Source organism: Gallus gallus, chromosome 1 (assembly GCF_016699485.2).
Source record: "Gallus gallus isolate bGalGal1 chromosome 1, bGalGal1.mat.broiler.GRCg7b, whole genome shotgun sequence".
Classification (NCBI taxonomy): Eukaryota; Metazoa; Chordata; class Aves; order Galliformes; family Phasianidae; genus Gallus; species Gallus gallus.
In genome coordinates, this window is record NC_052532.1 from 46,886,657 (window position 1) to 46,905,535 (window position 18,879).

The window sequence follows — 18,879 nt, forward strand, 5'->3', positions numbered from 1 at the left end:
TTAATCTGATCTCAGTTCTCATATGCTGGAATCTGAGCCCTAACAAAAGGGAAACGGAGGTCCAGGTATCATTACGACAGTGTAACACAGCAGCCTGCACACTGCTGCAGTTTCTCTACAAGTACCGCAGATATTGCCCATCATGAAACCCCACAGGAACGGGGCAGGCAAGGACTAGGCAGGTGTTAGGCACCTTTAAGAAAGACATCACAGAATTCTCCGAGATGCTCTTCAACTGAGTTAGAAATAACTCACTACAAGGAGATTGAAGGTAGGAATCAAGGAATGGAGGAACACCAGAGGTGGTCTTGTTGTTTTTTTTTGTGCTTACAGTGTTTCCATGACAATGAGAACAGCCTCCATTCTCTGATCGTAGGCTAATGTCCAGAAGGTCTGCCAGAACCTCTCAACACCACTATTCTTTTTTTCTGAGGAAGAAAGGCTATAGCTCTCAAACGATTTACTTTTGGCTATGGATTGCTGCGCTCTCTTATCACCACTCCGTTACTCAGGGCACAATGACTGTTACCTGCAGCTAATGTGAAGTTGGGTACAGGCACCAACCGCAACGTGGCAAGACACTTCACTCTGGTGAAATTGGTGAGGGAGGCCAAACGTCAGCATGTGTATTTCTTTACACTATGCTCAAGCTGATGAGTGTATTAAACCCAAACTAATGTTTTTTTTGTTGTTTTTTTTGTTTTTTTTTTTAATGAAAGATATTTAGAGAGGGGAAGAGACATTCCCTAGTTTACTGAAGGACCTTCAGAAAAACTGTTTTGGTCCCAAACACATCAACAGAAAGTCAGGAAATAAACAACACAGATCTCTTCTTCCCCCAGACTACTGCCTCTGTGTCAGAAGCAAAATGACCACTGAAATTCCCCAGCAACTCTGCACTGTCTCCACACATAAACCAAGATGACCTCTGGTCAAGGTTTAAATAACAGAACAGACCAACAGTATATGGAACAAAACTGCTGAGAATAGGATACATGAACATTTTGAATATATGGGTTTTGAATCTCAGTGCTCAAGAATACTCAAGTTAACTTGCTCAAACACTACAGAACTTACCATGTCTCCTAGCTCTTCTCTTCAAAGGAAAAAAATACAGTAAGACTGCGCATAGAGACAGCAGCCAAACTGACAAGGAAATGTTTTCCCTAGCTTGATTACCTCATCAAAGCCAGGTTTACCTACATTGTAACCCTTTGATACTCGGAACCAAGACTACCGCCTTGGAAACAAGCTGGCGTAGTTGGCACATGGACTAGAAGATCAAATACAAGCAGCACTCTGCTATTGCCTACACAAAAATTGCATCAGATTGTGAAGAGTGCCAGGCTGGTAAAATTTCATGAAGGTGTTATTCTCCAGAATTTGACTGTGATTTCTTAAAAATAAGCCTGCAGCTCAAACAACTGTGAAAACAACATTGGAAATGTGAACTAGTGTAAACCAACATTTTCTCAAATGTTCAAGTAATTCCATATCATTACCTCTCAGAGTAGAAATTGACCGATCCATCCCAACGATTGCTGATTTCGAAGGCTAACATAAATTTTCAACATTTAGTAAGCAAAGCACAGTGACAATACGATGACTAGGAGAAAGGTCCGGTCTTAGAGAACACTGCCTTACTTAGCACAGAATCATTAAGACTGGGAAAGACTTTAAGATCACCTGGTCCAACTGTCAAACTGCCTGACAAACAAATAGAGACTAAACCCAGAGCTATACCGTTTGCTCATTTCTGTTCTCATTTCCAGTCTCCACGCACAGCGAAGTCTTTTGGGATTAAGAGTCAAGAGATCTTAAGCCCAATGCTTGGCAGTTTTTCAGTCCGCTCAAATCAAGGTGGAAGTTTTCTATTAACCATTACGCCTATCACTAACGTTTGATAAATAAATACAAAGATCCTTACCAAAATGCCAGCCGTTCACTGTTACAAGAAAGCACAATCTGTACCCTCTCGATTGCTGGAAATAAATACAAATAACCATTGTCAATGTGGATCACTTCTACATTAAAATACATCTTACTCTTGGAATGCAAGGCAAATCCTGGCTGATCTGGGTCACAGCTCCTTCCTCAAGTTCCTCAGCAGCAAAACTCTCACCCAGAGCCGATTTCCCTCAGTTTCTGCTTAGTTCACTGCAGCCTCAGAGATGGTAGTAGCTTCATCGACAGCTCTGTTGCTATTTTTCCCATCTCCCGCCCTCCCTTTTTAACTCCATGTGCTCACTTCCACACTGAAGAGTTGTTTCCCCCTCTCCCTTCCTTCCAAGACGTTCCAAAAGAAAGAGCACCAAGCCTTCTGAATTGGTTTCAGGGTACTTACTGCACTTAAATGCCTTCAAAGTACAGTAATAGGCAAAGTATATTTTTGTTCGCCTTCCTACTGGATGCATTTCTCTCTTCCTGACTACGCTATCTCCTTTCTCTGAATAAAATTCAGAACTTCTCTTTCGTTACAGAAAGAAGCAGAGTTTGCCTCGAATTCTCACCATTCTAAGCTGCCAACCACTGGCACAAATTCTTGAAACAGAACTTCCCAGGTGCACAGGGCAAGGAGGGTCTGCAGATGACCGCATGACCGCAGCTGGTACTACTTCTCTTAAAAAAAAAGAAAGGGAACGGAGTTCTTAGCTAACAAGCGTTGCTAAATCCAGAGTCATTGGCTAAAATCACTTACACTCCATGCTTTTCATGGTATTTACAGAGATTTTCAGGATACTATCCGGACGGAGTTTTACCCACACAGTAATTATCACACCGCGGGATCGAGGTTTCCTACCTGGCAAACAACTATCAACTCAGACTCGTATTTATTTATGAGAAAGCCCCTATTATCACACGACTGGATCTTATTCTACAGCTTCCTTTTTTTAGCAGGTTGTTACATTTTACATTTAGGCATGTAGAGAAGATGACAGCTTGATTCTCGAAGCGTACGGAAACAAGTTATTAACCGTCACGTCAGGGTATACTCCAGCACTACTTTGTGCCTCGCTAATGGCACAAGTTGAACTGTTCTCTATGGGCCCCCTCCCATACGCTACCACTAAACCATCCACGGGCGGACACCACAGCTCTCCCCATCACCGCCGACGGAGCGGAGCGCACCTGGAACCCGAGCGTGTGGGCACACACTGCAGCTGCTCGGAGAGCAGAAGGGATTCCCGTGGAACGCGGCACATGGCAACACGCATCGGTCCACATGCTAAAATTCCTTGCAAAAACCGCTACCGCACGTGTGAGGGGAACTGAGAGCTCAGGTAGCGTTTTGTCTCGCTCAACGCCGCCGGTGCCTTCCTGCCATGCGGTAAGCACCGCTCGCGGAGATGGGTTTGCCAGACTCTCGAGCCCCCCGAGATGCCGAGGCACGCACCGCGGTTCTGCTCTCCGCACACTTCGGCTTCCCACCCACCCACCCACCCCTTTTTTGGTACCCGGCCGTAGCGCCTCGCTCCACCCGCGGACCTCCGCTAACCGAAGGGGCCGGGAAGCCGATTCCAAGTTTCGGACCGCGGCACATCGCGGCCAACTTACAGCTCCGAGGAGCGGGGACGGGGCTCGCCGCCCAACCCGGGGCTGCCGCCGCAGGCTCCGGGCGCAGCACACGCGGTGCCACCGCCTCCCCCGCCGCCCCCGGCGCGGCGCACAGCGCTCGGAGCGCGCTCGGGGAGCGCTGGCCGGAGGCGGCACCGCGTCCCTCCGGCGGCCCAAACTCCCCGGCCCCGCCGCCGCCTCCCCGCCCGCCCCTCAGCGCCGCCGCCCGCCCGGGCTGACATAATCGGCGGCGGCGGCCGCGGCAGGCGCAGCGCTTCCCTCCCCGCCGCCCGCTCCCCGGGGTCCGCCGCCGGAGCCCGCTCGCCGTACCCCGGTCCCCCGCCCCCCGCACCGGGCTGCTCGGCTGGGCGGGGGCGGCGCCCTGTGGCCCCGCGCCCGGCCCCCCGTGCGCGCCCGGAGCTCGCCCAGCCCTTCCCTCCCCTCCCCTGCCCCCCGGTCTCACCTCGGAGCGGCGGCGGCGGGCAGAGCTGCCGAGCCCGGCGGGGGCGGGGAGGGAGCGGAGGGGAGGGGGGGGGGGGGGGCCGGCGTCTGCTCCGCAGCCGCTACCCCTCGGCGCTGAGCATCTCCCCGCGCCCCGCGGTGAGTCAGGCAGGGAGAGCGCCGCGGAGCCGCGCACAACGGAGCCCCCGCCGCCCTCCCCGTCCAGCCGCCGCCGCGCGCGCCCCCGCCGCGCCCCCCCCACCCCCCGGTTTGGCACCCCCCCCGCTTCCCGCGCGCTCCTTCCGCGGCCGTGCGCGCTCCCGCGGCCGCGCTGCCCGCGGGGGCGGGGGCGCGCGCGCTCACCGCGGCTCGGTGCGGTCCCGGCGCCGCGCGGGCTGCGGCGGGCGGGCAGCTGCCGCGGCGCCTCCCCCCGGCCCCCGCCGTTACTATGGATATGGACGGATGCGGGCCCTGCGGCTCCTCCGCGCCCACCCGCGCGGGCGGGCCGGGAGCGCCGCGCTCCCCGCAGGGCGCCGGTGGATCCCCGCTCCTCCCGGCCTGTCCGGGCCGCCGTGCGGGGCTCGGGGGGCCGCGGAACCAGCGGCCAAACTCCGTGCCCGGCTTTCCGGCTTCACCCCTGTAAAAGCACTTTTAAAATGTATTTATTTATTTGTTTGTTTGTTTGTACCACCGGTGTCTAAATAAATCTTAGCGGAGCTCCGGTTCACGCGCTGACAGAGCAAACAAGCGTCCCGCAGGACTGTTTACTCCAGCCCGTGCATCCCATTAAGCAGTCGCCGCGTTGCCCCATAAAAGCGACGCCACGAGCGAGAACGCCCCCCGCTCCTTTAACTCTGCCGCACGTCGGGGGACGGAGCTGCACTCCCGGCCCCCGCGGTGGTCCCACCGCTCGCTGTGCCCCGGGGAAGCCATGCGCCAGGTGGCTGTGCACGGTCAGACACGAGAAGCGTTCTGCCGGCTCCCGAAATGCTACCGAGCTCCGCAGGTGAAGCGGTCGCCGGGTATGCGTTGTAACGCTGATTCCTGCTATAGGGTCATGGGAGCTGCCAGCGGGAGGGGTGACCCAGCCACCAAGCCCGGAGCAGGACTGGCTCTTCCGCTGTCCGAGAAATAATGAGCTTAATTAAAAAGTCCAAAAAAAAAAATAATGAAGAAGGTCGCTGGGCACAGCTGCACACAAGTTGCTGTGCTGGGATTCAGCGCAAGGGGATGAACGCAGACAGGTGCTGCTGCCCTGGGTCACTGCCAATGCAAACTTCAGGCACGTGTGCACTGCCGGTCCACGGTCCAACCTGCTCAGAGCCATCGCACAAACTGAACCGAGCAATGCCATCCACCCTCTTTGCACGCCCAGCTGAGTGTGCCCGTACAAAACCTCAACGCAGGCAACTTCGTGCACCAACATAACCCTCTCTGAGGCTCCTTAGAGTGAGCCTCCCTCACAGCTTTCATTAGGTCTCAAACCACCGCTAAGCTGAACTTGTCAATAGCAAACCCCTGGAAGAGTCTGACGGCCCTCATAAGTGGCTCCCTGTTACAGGCAGTGTTGGCCGTGCAGCACAGCCTGCCTCTGGGCAAGGCTCACTGTGGCAGCACGGAGTGCAGCACTGGGATCCCCCAGCACGGAGCTGGCAGTGGGCACAGCACTGTGCCTGGGAGCAAAGGGGCTCCATGCAGCCCAGAGAGCAACAACTGCTGAGTATTTAAGAGTTGGAAGGCGTGCTTGTAGCAGTGCAAGCTTCTGGTGGGAAACCTCCAACATCTTAAGACAAGGTTTGGAAAATTATTTTGATTTTATCTGGATGCCCTCTGCTTTTTCTCACAGCTCTCATTGCTCACTACAACCTCATAGATGTGGACTCGTGTTTATGTGGCTGTGATGTAGTCCATACAGGAAGACTGAACAGAACGCAACAGAACAGAATACAAAAGTTTGGTTCAATCAGGAGAAAAAGTAAACATTTTGAAATGCTTCCTGAGAAGAATTCCAAAGGTTTAGGCTGTAAATACGAAAATGACCATTTCACCACATTTCATCTTTTTCTGCACGATGAAGCACTAAATCTAAGTTGCAACATTTTTGTTCTGCTATGAAGGCCTTTTAAAACACACACACTTGGGCAGTGTTTCCTTGAAACGCCTTATTTTTTAATTTGCCCAAGTTCTTCTGATCTCTCGGATCCGCATCTCCAGATAAGAAAGCTCCCTGTATGGTCCCAGCCCTGTCCTGGGTTGTGTGATCTGCATCTGCAAATTGAAAACCTGTTTTTCCTATAGATGGGATGTGATCCATTAACAGCATTCTGAGTTAGGAGCAATACCTCAATGGAATCTAAGCCAGAAGAGGAACACGCTGAGGGTGTCAGCGTGAGCCCAATGTGGTGACGATGGAGCACGGTGGAAGCGCTAGCCGTTTCCTGTACCTGCCATAAACTTCATTACTTCCATTGATCGTAACATATTGCAGACTACAGCAGCTCTGCGTGAAGGAAGCAAGTGTGTAAAAACAAGCAAATCCTAGGAGAGGATGAAGGCTTCTAGCAAGATGGTGAGATAAAAAAGGCATTTTTAGGAATGCAGAAGCTTGGTGAGGAGGCAGACATGAGCACAGCCTGTTGTACTGTGCTAACAGGGAAGATGGGCGTGATTTCAGCACGAGGGCACTCTCCCATTGGAGCGGATCCAGAGGAGGGCCACTAAGATGATCAGAGAGCTGGAGCACCTCTACTATGAGGAAAGGTTTAGGAAACTGGGCTTGTTTAGCTTGGAGAGGAGAAGACTGCAGGGAGACCTCATTGCAGCCTTCCAGTACTTGAAGGGAGCATATAAAGAAGAAGGGGAATGGCTGTTTATGAGGGTGGAAAGTGATAAGACAAGGGGGAATGGTCTTAAACTGAGACAGGGGAGGCTTAGGTTAGATATTAGGAGGAAGTTTTTCACCCAGAGGGTGGTGATGCACTGGAACAGGTTGCCCAAGGAGGTTGTGGATGCCCCATCCCTGGAGGCATTCAAGGCCAGGCTGGATGTGGCTCCAGGCAGCCTGGTCTGGTGGTTGGCGACCCTGCACATAGCAGAGGGGTTGAAACTAGATGATCATTATGGTCCTTTTCAACCCAGGCTATTCTATAATTCTATGATTCTCTCTCTCCTCTCCTTGCTTGGATTTGCCTCCAGCTGACAGCCCTGAGGCCTGGCCCTGTGCCTGAGAGGCCTGGCTATGGTGAGGAGCCATGGTGGCCATGATTCTTCCTTCAGGGAGTTTGGCAGCTGTTGCAGCAATGGGACAGACCGGTCAAATTGTTGGCTCTTTTTGTGAATAGCTTCAGATTTTCTTGAGTGCCATTATGTTTCATTGCAAGTTGGACGGTTAGGGGCATCAGATCATACTAGATCATTTCTGGATAAGAATCATCGTAAGAGTGAAAAAAAGGCCATTTTAAATAAAGAATCCAGTTATCACATCTGTAGAGTTGATCAAGTCCCAGATTTCCCTCACTTAAGCCATCAGTTTCCCCACTCTGCTCTTCAGTTAAAAAGTCAAAACAGACTTAGATTTTCAACAAAATGGCCTCTAACGGTTACTTTTCCTACTGACAAAGAAAATTACGCATATTTTCTGAGAAAATGATATCTAGTCAAACAACATTAGCAAATTCATTTGCTACTTAAAATTATTTTTTTTAGACACAGAAAATCATCTAGAAATAAAGTTTATTCTGTGAAAATAAGTTGAAGCTGCTTCCTTTTAGTAAAAATTAGGAGTATTATACCCTATTTTTTTCAAACAATTGCTCCAAAAGTTTGTGCTACTTTTTTTTTTTTCCAATAGTGCTGAAAAGTTCTGCCTTATAATAACTTGACTGCTTGTTAGAGATAAGTATTTGCTAATTTGAACTGCTTTGCTGATATCTATACCCTTACTGGTTGATACTCTATCAAAGGATCTACACAGTCAGAGCAAGATAAAATTAATTCTTGTTTGCAAGTAGGGAAGTGATCTTCAATAAAAAGCAAGATAAAATGATTGTAAAATATTGAAGATGACTGTTTTTACATTCCTTTCTCAGATTCACATTAATTGATTCTGAATTCCCTGAATAGAGACCGGACAGACTGATTTTATAGGATGAGAGGTAATGGCCTTAAATTGTACCAGGGAGGTTCAGGTTGGATATTAGAAAAAAAAATACTCTGAAAGAGTGGTGAGGCACTGAGACAGGCTGCCCAGGTGGAGTCACCACCCCTGGAGGTGTTCCAGAACTGTATGGATGTGGCAGGGAGGGGCATGGTTAGTGGGCATGGTGGGAGTGGGCTGATGGTTGGACTGGATGATCTTAGTGGTCTTTTCCAACCTGAATGATTAATTGACTGCATACCATAGGTAGTTATAAGTACACATTAGCACAACAGTATTCAGATATTGAAGTAAAATAATTGTTTGGGTATGTTTACTGAGCAAGAAAATAATACTGTGAAGCCAGTAGACTTAAAAAAAAAAAAAAGAAAAACAAAAGCTCGTGAGAAATTGCCAAGTATAGTTTAATTGTATACTATAATAGTATAATTGCTAAAGATGAGTATACAGATGCGAAAGGAAGCAGGGAACAGGGATTGCTGCAAACAAGTGTTGCAAAAGTCCTTTACTGGAATTATTGCTAGGTATGTTCCTTACAGTGAGGTAAGCACACAACAAGCAATGTGCACGAGGTTTGTGTACAAAATTCTTATGGTATGGTACATAAGTTGGCAGAGAATGTAAGACCTCTAATAGTGCCATAGTAAGTCATGACAAAAGGAATACACTAACTGAAAAGAGGTGGAAAAGTCGTATTGCCTTGAGTTAGAAGCAGGAAAGAGAAAGGAAGTTGTCATCTTTTAAGCACAGAGACAACTCTCAGAATGCTGTTTTAAGCAGCAAAGTCTCCTGGGGAACTTACTGCCAGTCCTGCAAACTGGCTTTATTTTCAGCTCTGGGTCAGCACTCAGAGGATGGGATGTTGCTGTATAGGACAAACCCTTCTGATAGCTTAAATATACTAGCGGGGAAAATGTGAGAACGAAATCTAGCATCACTAACACGAGAACTGTCTTTGTCCATTTCTTTTACATCCGGTCTCATAATCAGTAGCATGCCTATCTTTCAGAATAAACCTTCTTTTTTATTTTTGTTCTTGAACTTGTACAGAATCAAAGCCCAAAAAAGCTGATAAATTTGGGCTATACATTCTCTTTGGAAATAGCAAATTCAAATGAAGTGTGAATGTGCAGCTATTGTGGGATTCCTACTCATAGAGATAACTGGGTCTACCTTCTGAAACGGATGGAGTCTCTGCAGGAGCTCGTGTTGCTCATGGGATTTGGGAAAGAATTTACCTACCTTTTAAGATCTACAGGAAATCCAAATGTGTGAACTGAGATGATCACACATCTGGTTTTCATGGCCTGAGACCTACTTAGCACCTGGGTGCCAAAGGAAGGAACAACCACAAACCACCTTAACCTGCCTTGAAATAAGGTGTCAAGAAATGAGCTGGGAAATTTCTCAGGGCGGTAGTAGTTATAAACATGCAAGCAGAGGACAGCACAAGGGAGTTTTTGACATAGTACAGGTTTAGGACTTTTCCATTTTGTTTATTTCACTAAAATGGCCACAGATGTGAGGAGACTACAGTCCAGATTGATATAAAAACAGTTTCTAAAACTCTATATACAATCTAGTTTGGATCCTCTTTAATGTTTCTGAAGGAGCACACATATAAGTATAATCTGGTTTCAAGCAGGTTAATGATTCTTGAAATCTTTAAAACAAACAGAAATTTAGGAAAGGTACAGAGCTTCACTTTATTCTGGTGACCGTGATGGTTATCCTGCTTTTGACTAATTAGAAAAGCACAAAAAAAGATGAATGGGCACATATGTTCTAACAAGTGATCAGTAAGTAAGGCAATGAAACAGAGTGAAAATCTGCGGTTAATCCCAACAAAGAAATGCTTAAATTGGAATATTACCTCAGAACTGTAGAACAGAATCTTTGTGTCCTTATCATTAGACAATCAAATGGGGAACCATGAAGTGAATGTACAAGAATGTTAGTGGGTATGTGTTGCTGGGAGAAGGAAGGCAATTTTATGGTGTTGAAGTGAAGAAAGGAAACGTTGCTTGGTGAGTCAACCGTTTTCATGTAGAAAAAGAAAGTATGGAATCAGAAACATTGCTCTATTGTTTGCCCTGTATATATGTTATTTCAATAACGAAAGACAAATATACGCTGTCAAAATTCCAAACCACAGCAGTGATTCCGAAAATTCCTATTAGGGCCAGAAAGGAATGCTAGATATTAAAGGCAAAGCAAAGGTATTATGACTTTTAATTCTCTTCCCAGGATCAAGTAAATATAGATACTGTGTTAATTGTTCACACTGCTGCAAAAGAGGTATGTGTGTTATTTTGCTCTATTAAGATACCGACATTAAGAAGAATTTTTGGTTAAAGGGACTATATAAGCTGACCATAGGAACAACAGTAAGAAAGACAGTGTACGTTCTCTGGGCTAATCAGTTCATAGTCTCTTTTTTGTCTGTGGTGATGCCTGACTGGTAAACCAGGGAAGAGAATTTCAGGAGTCTCTGTTGCTTCCTTTCTTAACACCACTCTTTTGCCCTCAAATCGTCCTTTCCCTTCTTCCTGTTTGTTGGGTTCTCTTCAGGCTCAGATGTTATTTTTCATACTCCCTGGAAAAACACAACCCAGGTACTGAGCAAGATGGCTATGCAGTACTCGGCAGTGATTAAAGAACAGAGCATTGTCTAGGGACACGGTATTTAAACGAGATGCACACTTGCCAAGGAATTTGAATCGACAGTAACTAAACGGAGATGTTTGGGAAACAAGATCTATGTGGAATTATAGAGTTAAGCAAGTTCCAGCTGGAGGAAAATGACATAACAGGAACTGTCTACAAATAATTAAAGACATGTCATAAAGTAGGCCATTTTTTTGGATTAATCAAAGACAACTGAGGACTCATTTAACATGCAGAAGGGAAAATTTAGGTTAAACATTAGGAAAGACTGTGTAACGCCTGAACAAATAAGAGTTCCTATACAAAAGTTCAGACTGGAAAACTGTTCAGGAGGTCTTATTTCTTGGGGTGATTCAGAAATAACTAAACTCCAGGCTTTGTAAGAGAAAGCGTCAGGTGACCCCTAGAAGTCAGCTCAAATCCACGCAATTCTGGCTACGATACCCTAAGGCTTTTCCTAAAATGCAACCGAAATTGGAGACAGATTTACACCTTTGTATTGTATGCACTTAGACTGTATTTTAACCACCCTCTATGTGCTTTAGACACTTAGCATTATGTATGCAAACCATTTATTTTCATAAATGTTTTGCTTCAAATACTGTTGCAGTAAACACTTTCATGTAACCTTATAATAAGAAGGGAAAATGGTGACTTATAGGCATGAATGAATGAAAAACAAACTGAAAAGCCAAATTACCAAAGAATAAATTTAATTTTGTAAATAACAACTTCTGCAAGCCTATAGAAAAATTGAATAAAAATGGCTATAGAATTGAATTGTGCAAGACAGTGACTACTTAGTCCTCAGTCTTGTAATATGCATTGCAGTGCGACAATCACATGTAGTGTGCTTCCAAGTCCCCTCTCTGGTGCCTGGATTGGATGTTGCATATTTTCATACATTCAAAAAAACTTCTAATAAGTTACTCTTTTATTATTTTCTTCAGAGATCTTAGGAATTTCCTTCTCCTTTGCAATGAGCTGTTGTGGACAACAGGAATACATTTTCTCTTATGAAATGCTGCCTGCTATTCCTAAATATGTATTAGTCGGTAACAATTTAGCAATCACATTTTTTTGCCAAGGTAAAATCTTGTAGGTGCTTCAACTCATTATTTTCAAATAGTGTTCAGAATTACCTATCCAAATTATTTCTTGAATTCAGCAAAGTATTAACTGCAAGGGCCAGAAGGGCTGTTAATTAGCTGTTAATTATATCTGAAGGTCTGATAGCACTTATGCATATGGTTCCAGCATTACATTGGCACTCTATAGTGTGCACACCAGTAGGAATGAAGAAAAGCCCTCAAAGACAAAAAATCTGTCAGAATATGAAAATGTGATGTAATTCACTATCCACTGATTTGTGGTGGGGTGAAGGGATCTATCAGAGGGTGGGCTTTTTAGAAAGGGGATTTGACTGCCTGGAAGGAGATGTAAGTGATGCAGCCAGGACAACTCCAGTTTTTGTTGTGGAAATTCTGCCAGATGTGAAAGCATCCTCCACGCAATTAGAAAAGAAGATAGAGAGGAACGTAGCTGGCTGCCTGACTTACTTTGATTCTCCTGTTTTGTTCCAGTTTTTGAATGGTACCAGCATCTTTATTAAGCACACTAGTATGTAACAAACTTTCAAGTATAAGCAGAGAAAAATGTAACTCCACTGATCTATTCTTTTGGAAAGTTTGATCTGAGAGACAGTTGGTCTAGCAGACCAAAATCTACCTCCACCTTTGCAGTCCAATACAGTCTCACCTACAGCAGTCAATGGGGTTGTAGAAGATTTTCTCAGCTTTTTCATCCAGAAATGGGGCAAAATCCCATTTGCATGGGAAAATGGGGCAAAATGCACTTCTTCCCTAATGGATAATGTTTTTGTTGTACCCAGCAAAGTCTGGACACAGCAGAAAGAAACCTCCTTAATTTTCTTCTTTTTTAATTTCCCTTCCATTAGAATATGGCAAGATTCACTGGTTCCAATTTTCATTTTCACCTACAAATCTATAACAGCAGTGGCAGGTGGTGATAACAAAACAATTGCTTTCAGAGTGTCAGAAAAGGTGGCTTTGGGATAATCAGCATTTTGAAGTTGTTTTTGGTTTTGTTTTTGTTTTTTTTTTTTGAAGCATAAAATCAAGCTGATTCTGTTTGCCATTGATACACGCAGCTTTGTTGTTGATAAATGAATATAATGTGTATAACCTCTTGCAGCATTTAAATAATGGTTATATCAACTCCTATTTACTCATGTGGAGCACTCTGTCTCCTCAAATAAATGGCATCTTTTAGAGGCCAAAGCACTAAAGCCAATATAACACAAAATCAATTTTAACAATATACTTATTTACAGTAAAGCTAATCCGAAGCAAAAATCCCAGTCTTAAATAGCCACACCGAGCTCAAATAGAAATTCTTAATTTTTGAGACATAAAGAAGGTACTACTCTGAAAGTTGGAATGGATTTTGTCTCTTTTTTTTTCCCCTTCACAATATTTTTGTGCCATTGTGCCTGCATTTTTGCCACATAGACACCACTGTAACAGATTTCATCAAATAAAGAAGAGAGGAGCCATAGAACACAATAAAATTAGTCCTCATCAATCTGGAGTGTAGTAGGGTGATTGAAGCAAGTGGGTCATGCAACTGGAGCTACCTACCACAACTGTAAAATTATTCAGAAAGAGAATATTTTCCTTAAAACTGAGCACAGGGAGGAACACAGTCTTCCTGGACAAAAATAGCAGGGAAAATATGCTAATAGTTCCATGAAGTTGCTCAATCTGGTTTTGGTAGACAGTTAAGGTGAAAAAAACTTGTTCCCACAAAACTATTTCTTTTCTTTGTAGCGTTTCTTTAAAAGTTATTGCTCTTGTGGGATTCATGTAGAAATGAATTCAGATTTACTTTCTTTTATATGATTTTATAAATCATAAACTGTTGAGTTATCTGTAATTCTTTTTCTATCTGCTGTTGTGTAATTAACAGTGACTAAATCAGCATCTATGCGTTTTCTCTCCTGTAGATCAGCTTTAGCTAAAATAGTGATTAATGGAATGAAGTTTTGCAAGTATTACTGGGTAAAAACTTATGCTGACTTCTGTCCCCAACATACTTGGACCTAACTATAACAGCTTATTTCTAGAATTACAGTTGAGAAACTAATTTTTCATGATATTTTAGAAATATGAAGTGTATTTTTCCATACCTCTTTTAGCAGATTGGAAAAACAGCAATCTTTCATCCCCCAAAAAAACAATTCGCTGTTCCATATTTTTCACATTTCAAGACAAAAAGTTCCCTTTCCACTTTTTTCTGCATTCTTTGCCAACTCCACTACAGTCCTGTCTAGTGGCAGACATCACCTGCTTCTTTAGCCAGGTCCACTGCCAAACATGCAAAAATCTTTCCCCCCAAAAGTAATAAAATAAGTACATCAGTGGATTTCATGTATTCTCATAGCTATATTCTTATCTAATATCTTGGATTAAAGAAAAAGAAGTGAAGAAAAGGATGAGAGCAACAAGATTTTATCTTGAAGAAAAATGCATAACTGGCAAAGAATGCTTTAAATTAGGTCTTAAGTAATGACAGCAACAGCAAAGGCTAATCACATTGTCTGACTCTAAGATCAGAGCAAAGAGTTGCCAAGAGCAATCAGTTCAGGCTGGGGTGGGGTAGTCTTCATGAAGGAGGAGACTGCCTTTCCAGGAAGAAAATAATTCAATTAGAAAAGGAAACAGAATGATTCTTTTTCATGGAAATTCTTTGGTTTATCAGGCTTGGATAAACAGAGGAAATCAGAGAAATATTTAATGTTCTTATTCTTCAGATAGGCCCAAGGAATAGAAAAAAAACACCTTCAATCAGTTAAGTAATTGCTGCTGTGGTTCTCCGTGAAGGCCAATTTTCAGATAAGAAAGCAAGAAAATCTTTCCTCAAGGAGGAACTTCCAGTAAGAACTCTCCTTAAAAAAAATGATGTTCCTGATCCTGATGGAAAGACTGGATGACTAAGATGGCTGATATACTGCTGTAAGAAGTTTTGAGTGTGCTAAATGGCAATGAACTCCCCAGCACCTCTAAATGAGTGTTGATTAACATCATTTTCTTACAGTCCAGTCAGCTGTTTGACACTTCTGTTTGTCTTCTGTGTTGAAAACGTCACTTGGCTGGCATCTGAACAAGGTTGGTTCTGGAAATGGTGACTCAATCCGAGGTCATGAACACATATTTCCTAGGGCTACGGATAAAAAAACATCACCAAAACCACTAGTGTCAAAGTAGTTAGAAAACAGCTAACACAACCTGATAGACACTACACTTTTTCAGTATCATTGTCAGTTTTTAGAGGACCTTTTCTACTATAAATGAAGGCAAAGAGTACTAGGAGTGTTCAAGCTCACAATCTACAAAACTGCTGCAGCATGCACGAGGAAAGCTCCCTGTTCACAATGGAATTATATATATATATATATATATATATATATATTATCTCTCCCCTTTGGGTCCCCTCCACTCCCATGCAGCTGGCCCTCACTGCGCCCTGGCAAAAACAGGAAACTGAGAAACATATCATATGGTATCAGGGGCATGTTTATCTTCCTGGTGAGCCTCAATAAATTTCAGAAAACCAAATATATTTTGACCATTCAGGACATAAATGTTGAAGTTTTTTTAGAGGTTATAGCAGGTTACCGTCAGCTGGAATAGTACTTGATCAGCTTTTAAATTTATCACTTTGATTGTGGAGTTGTCAGACCTTAATAATTACAGTCTTCTTTATTTTGATGGATGTCCTGTAAGGAAAACTCATAACACTGCACAAAATGCTTCTGGTGTTTTAATGAATGGTGCTCTTCTTTGTGAGTAAATAACAAATTAGTGAACAAGCCACAGGCCACATTACATAAACATTATACCTAATTAGCTGCAGTTGTAAGGAGAAAAGTAGTGACATGTTTTTGGCTTTTTTTTCCTAAAAGTTTCCAAGAAAACAAATCAGTTTTGCTGACTGAGTCATATTTGAGATAATTTGCTTCATTTTATTCAATAAATTACCTAAGTTGTGTATTTCTCATACTTCTTTATTTGATACATCACTGATCCTTTGATCGTTACCAATTTTTTTTGTGTTCTTGTACTTTTTTTCTCTCCCTACTTTCCACTCTCATTCTCTGCACCTTGCATTCCCTGATTTGCACTCAAGACTTTAAAAAACATTGTTTTTAAATAAAAAAATAAATTTGTGGTAATGTTAAAGTAGACATGAAATAAGTATATTCCAGATAGTTGAATGAAACTCTTGATCTTAATTACAAGTCAAAATTTACTCAAGTTCCTAATGAGATATAAAGGAGTTTGGTGGAAATGTACTGGAATTTAAATTGATAAGTTTATCTAGAGGTATTTTAGCAAAGGAATATGTATACTCACAGATATTCTACCAGGTTTATAAAAGGTTTTGAGGTTAAATTTCAGTACTGATAGAATACAAAGATCAGAACTTCTAAATTAAATGGTGAGGGAAAAATCAGAAGCAGTGAGGCCTCAGTACACAGTTATTCTTTGAATAACCACTGAAATAAAGTGGACAAACTAAAGGATAGAAAGGACAAACTGAATAGACATAAAATATTGCTGGGAACTCCGTGTCAGTCTGAAGTGACTTTTTATTCCATATTCCAAACTATTAGAGGACTCAACCTCTTGGGAAATTTTCATTAGTTGTTGAAAAAAATGCCATCAGCCAGCCTCTCTTTTCCAGTGAGGGATTCCTCTCAAGAAACCCTGTGTAGTTCCTGGCTTTGATCTTTGTCCCATTATTTCAGTCTCATGCTTCCTCTTAAAGAGTCTGATAATATCCACTTTTTGATAAAAATAATTTAACTGCCAAATGAGAACTCCCCTGATAAATGTAGTTTCTGGATGTTATTAACAACATTAGAGAATACAGTGAAAACTGCAATAAAGCACACTCTTCTAATATCTGAAATACAAAGGACAAATTGTATTAAAAAATAAAAGGTTTGAAAAAATGAGAATGGCTCAAAAAAGAAATCGCAATAAATGTGACCCAGAATCACAGAAACATAATTTCTGGAAAATCTTAAAAATTGTTAAAAATGTCTAATGATAAAATGAAGTTTTTTAACAGTGAAGAAGTTGGGCATTCAAGATGCTTCTACACTGAAGATAGAATCAGCTTCTGCCCTAAATCTCAAGGTATGAACCCTAAGGAGATGATGATCATGGAAGACATTTGAGGTCCATTAATCAGTGTCACAAATGGAGTCTTGGCTTGTAAATTAAGACATTTTAAGGGACAAGTTTCACATGCTGGAATTGAACACACTGATAGGGAGTTCCATTACTTATTTCCGAGGAGCATGAATACACACTCAATATGGACCTGCTTATTACTGTCTATAATGCTGTGCCACTGACCAAGCAGGTACTTTAGGTTGTCTTAATGGATTTTTGTGAGGCAGGTTTTTTTTTTTTTTTTTTTCTTCTGATTTTTGGTCTTCTCTGCTGACATATTCCTGTAATATGTTTTTCCTAACCTCCACAAAATCTTTTATCAATAGCTTTAAATTTTTATCTCATATCAATTTATCTTTTTTTTTTTTTATTGGTCAATATCTGTGACCATTCAAACCATATTCTCTTTGGTTAGTTTATGTCTTTCACATTAACATTTTGTACTTTCAACACTATATTGATTCACAGAAGCTAGAGCTGGAGAAAATATTTATTAATGTCCTGTTAACTCTCTCTCTGTACATACAAGGCTATTCCTTGTCTTTCTAGTGTTTGTCCAGTCTAGATTAAAACAACTCAAAATGAGGAAGTTTCAGCTAATTCCAGAAGTTTTATACACAATATGTCTAAAATCTCTCCAATACTTAACTTTGCTTGTTTTTCTTTTACTGATCTTAAGTCTTTGCTGCCATATACTCTTTTGCAAACCAAGACCTCCTTTTGTATTTAAGACTTTTGATGACTATGATGTTCCTCTTGACGTATAAGTAGTTACACAAATATACCCCAAATCTGTGCCCCTAGTCAAGCAAGATCTGTGTAACTCTTTTGTAGTTTTTGTATTTAGTTTCCCAAGCTGAAGGTTTATTTGCTCCACTCATTATTTTTTTTTGTAAAAAAATTATCCTGAAAATATTATCCCCATAATAAAACCTGATACTTTTGCACCACATTTCTATAGAGACGATTCAAATTAAGACAGCTGCCATCCGAGACTCTAATAAAAATTTAAATTTGATATAGCTAAAGCATTTATAATGCTGAGTGAAACCACAGCTTTCTCAGATTCACCAATAAATGCAACCACCTAAGGAACAAAGGATAAAATCTAACATTCAGCTAAAAACTAGAGCCACTGAGAATTACCACTGAAGAAATTACAAAAGAACTGTGGTAGAAGACAAACTACAAAGTAAGACCAGATGCTTCCAATGCAAATAGGCATGTTAGATCTGGAGCACAAAGATAGAAAGAAAGCGGACAACTACCACAGGTAAGTATGCTGTACATACTGGTATAGAATTATTTTCTGCAAATAATTTCTGTGGTAGGAAAAGCAGAAATTTAAATAAAATCACATTGCAGACTGACTATTTACAGAGGGTTTCCTGAATCCAGTAGGCTGAATGCTGTCATGGCAGTTCTCCTCAAAGTCCCCAGTTCATTTGTCCTCTTCCCCATTTCCTCTTCTTTATTTTCCTTCCCCATCCCCAGAAGTATTTTCTTTACAACATCAGAGATTCCCTTTGCCCAGGGTAAACTCTGGCTGCACAAAGGGCAAGGCAGAAAATTTATGTCATTATTAAACTGAGTGTTTTTAGTGATATGAAAAAGAAGATAAGGAAGGAAGAAAATTGGCAGAAATTAGCTAGCTCAGATGATGGTAATAATGAGGTTTGACAGACAAGTCTGAAAGTGACAGTTATTTTTGACAAGTAGTGGACATTTGGGTAAAAGCAAATGAGAAAGGAAGTGCTAACCCAGCAATTTACTACTTAGTGATGCTTAATTACTATC

The 18,879-nt window shown here is 42.5% G+C and overlaps 1 protein-coding gene across 11 annotated transcripts in view; it reads right to left on the minus strand.

Annotated features, from left to right (window-relative positions):
• The window catches only part of ANKS1B (ankyrin repeat and sterile alpha motif domain containing 1B), a 412,583-nt gene that overhangs the window by 85,098 nt on the left and 308,606 nt on the right, over window positions 1-18,879 (minus strand). Inside the window, exon 1 of one of the 11 annotated variants that reach the window (XM_040696050.1) lies at window positions 4,360-4,402. The exons of the other annotated variants lie outside the window; for them this stretch is intronic. The gene's annotated coding sequence lies outside the window, so the exon portion shown is untranslated. Of the gene's footprint in view, window positions 1-4,359; window positions 4,403-18,879 lie in introns of those variants that run through there. 11 annotated transcript variants of the gene reach the window in all.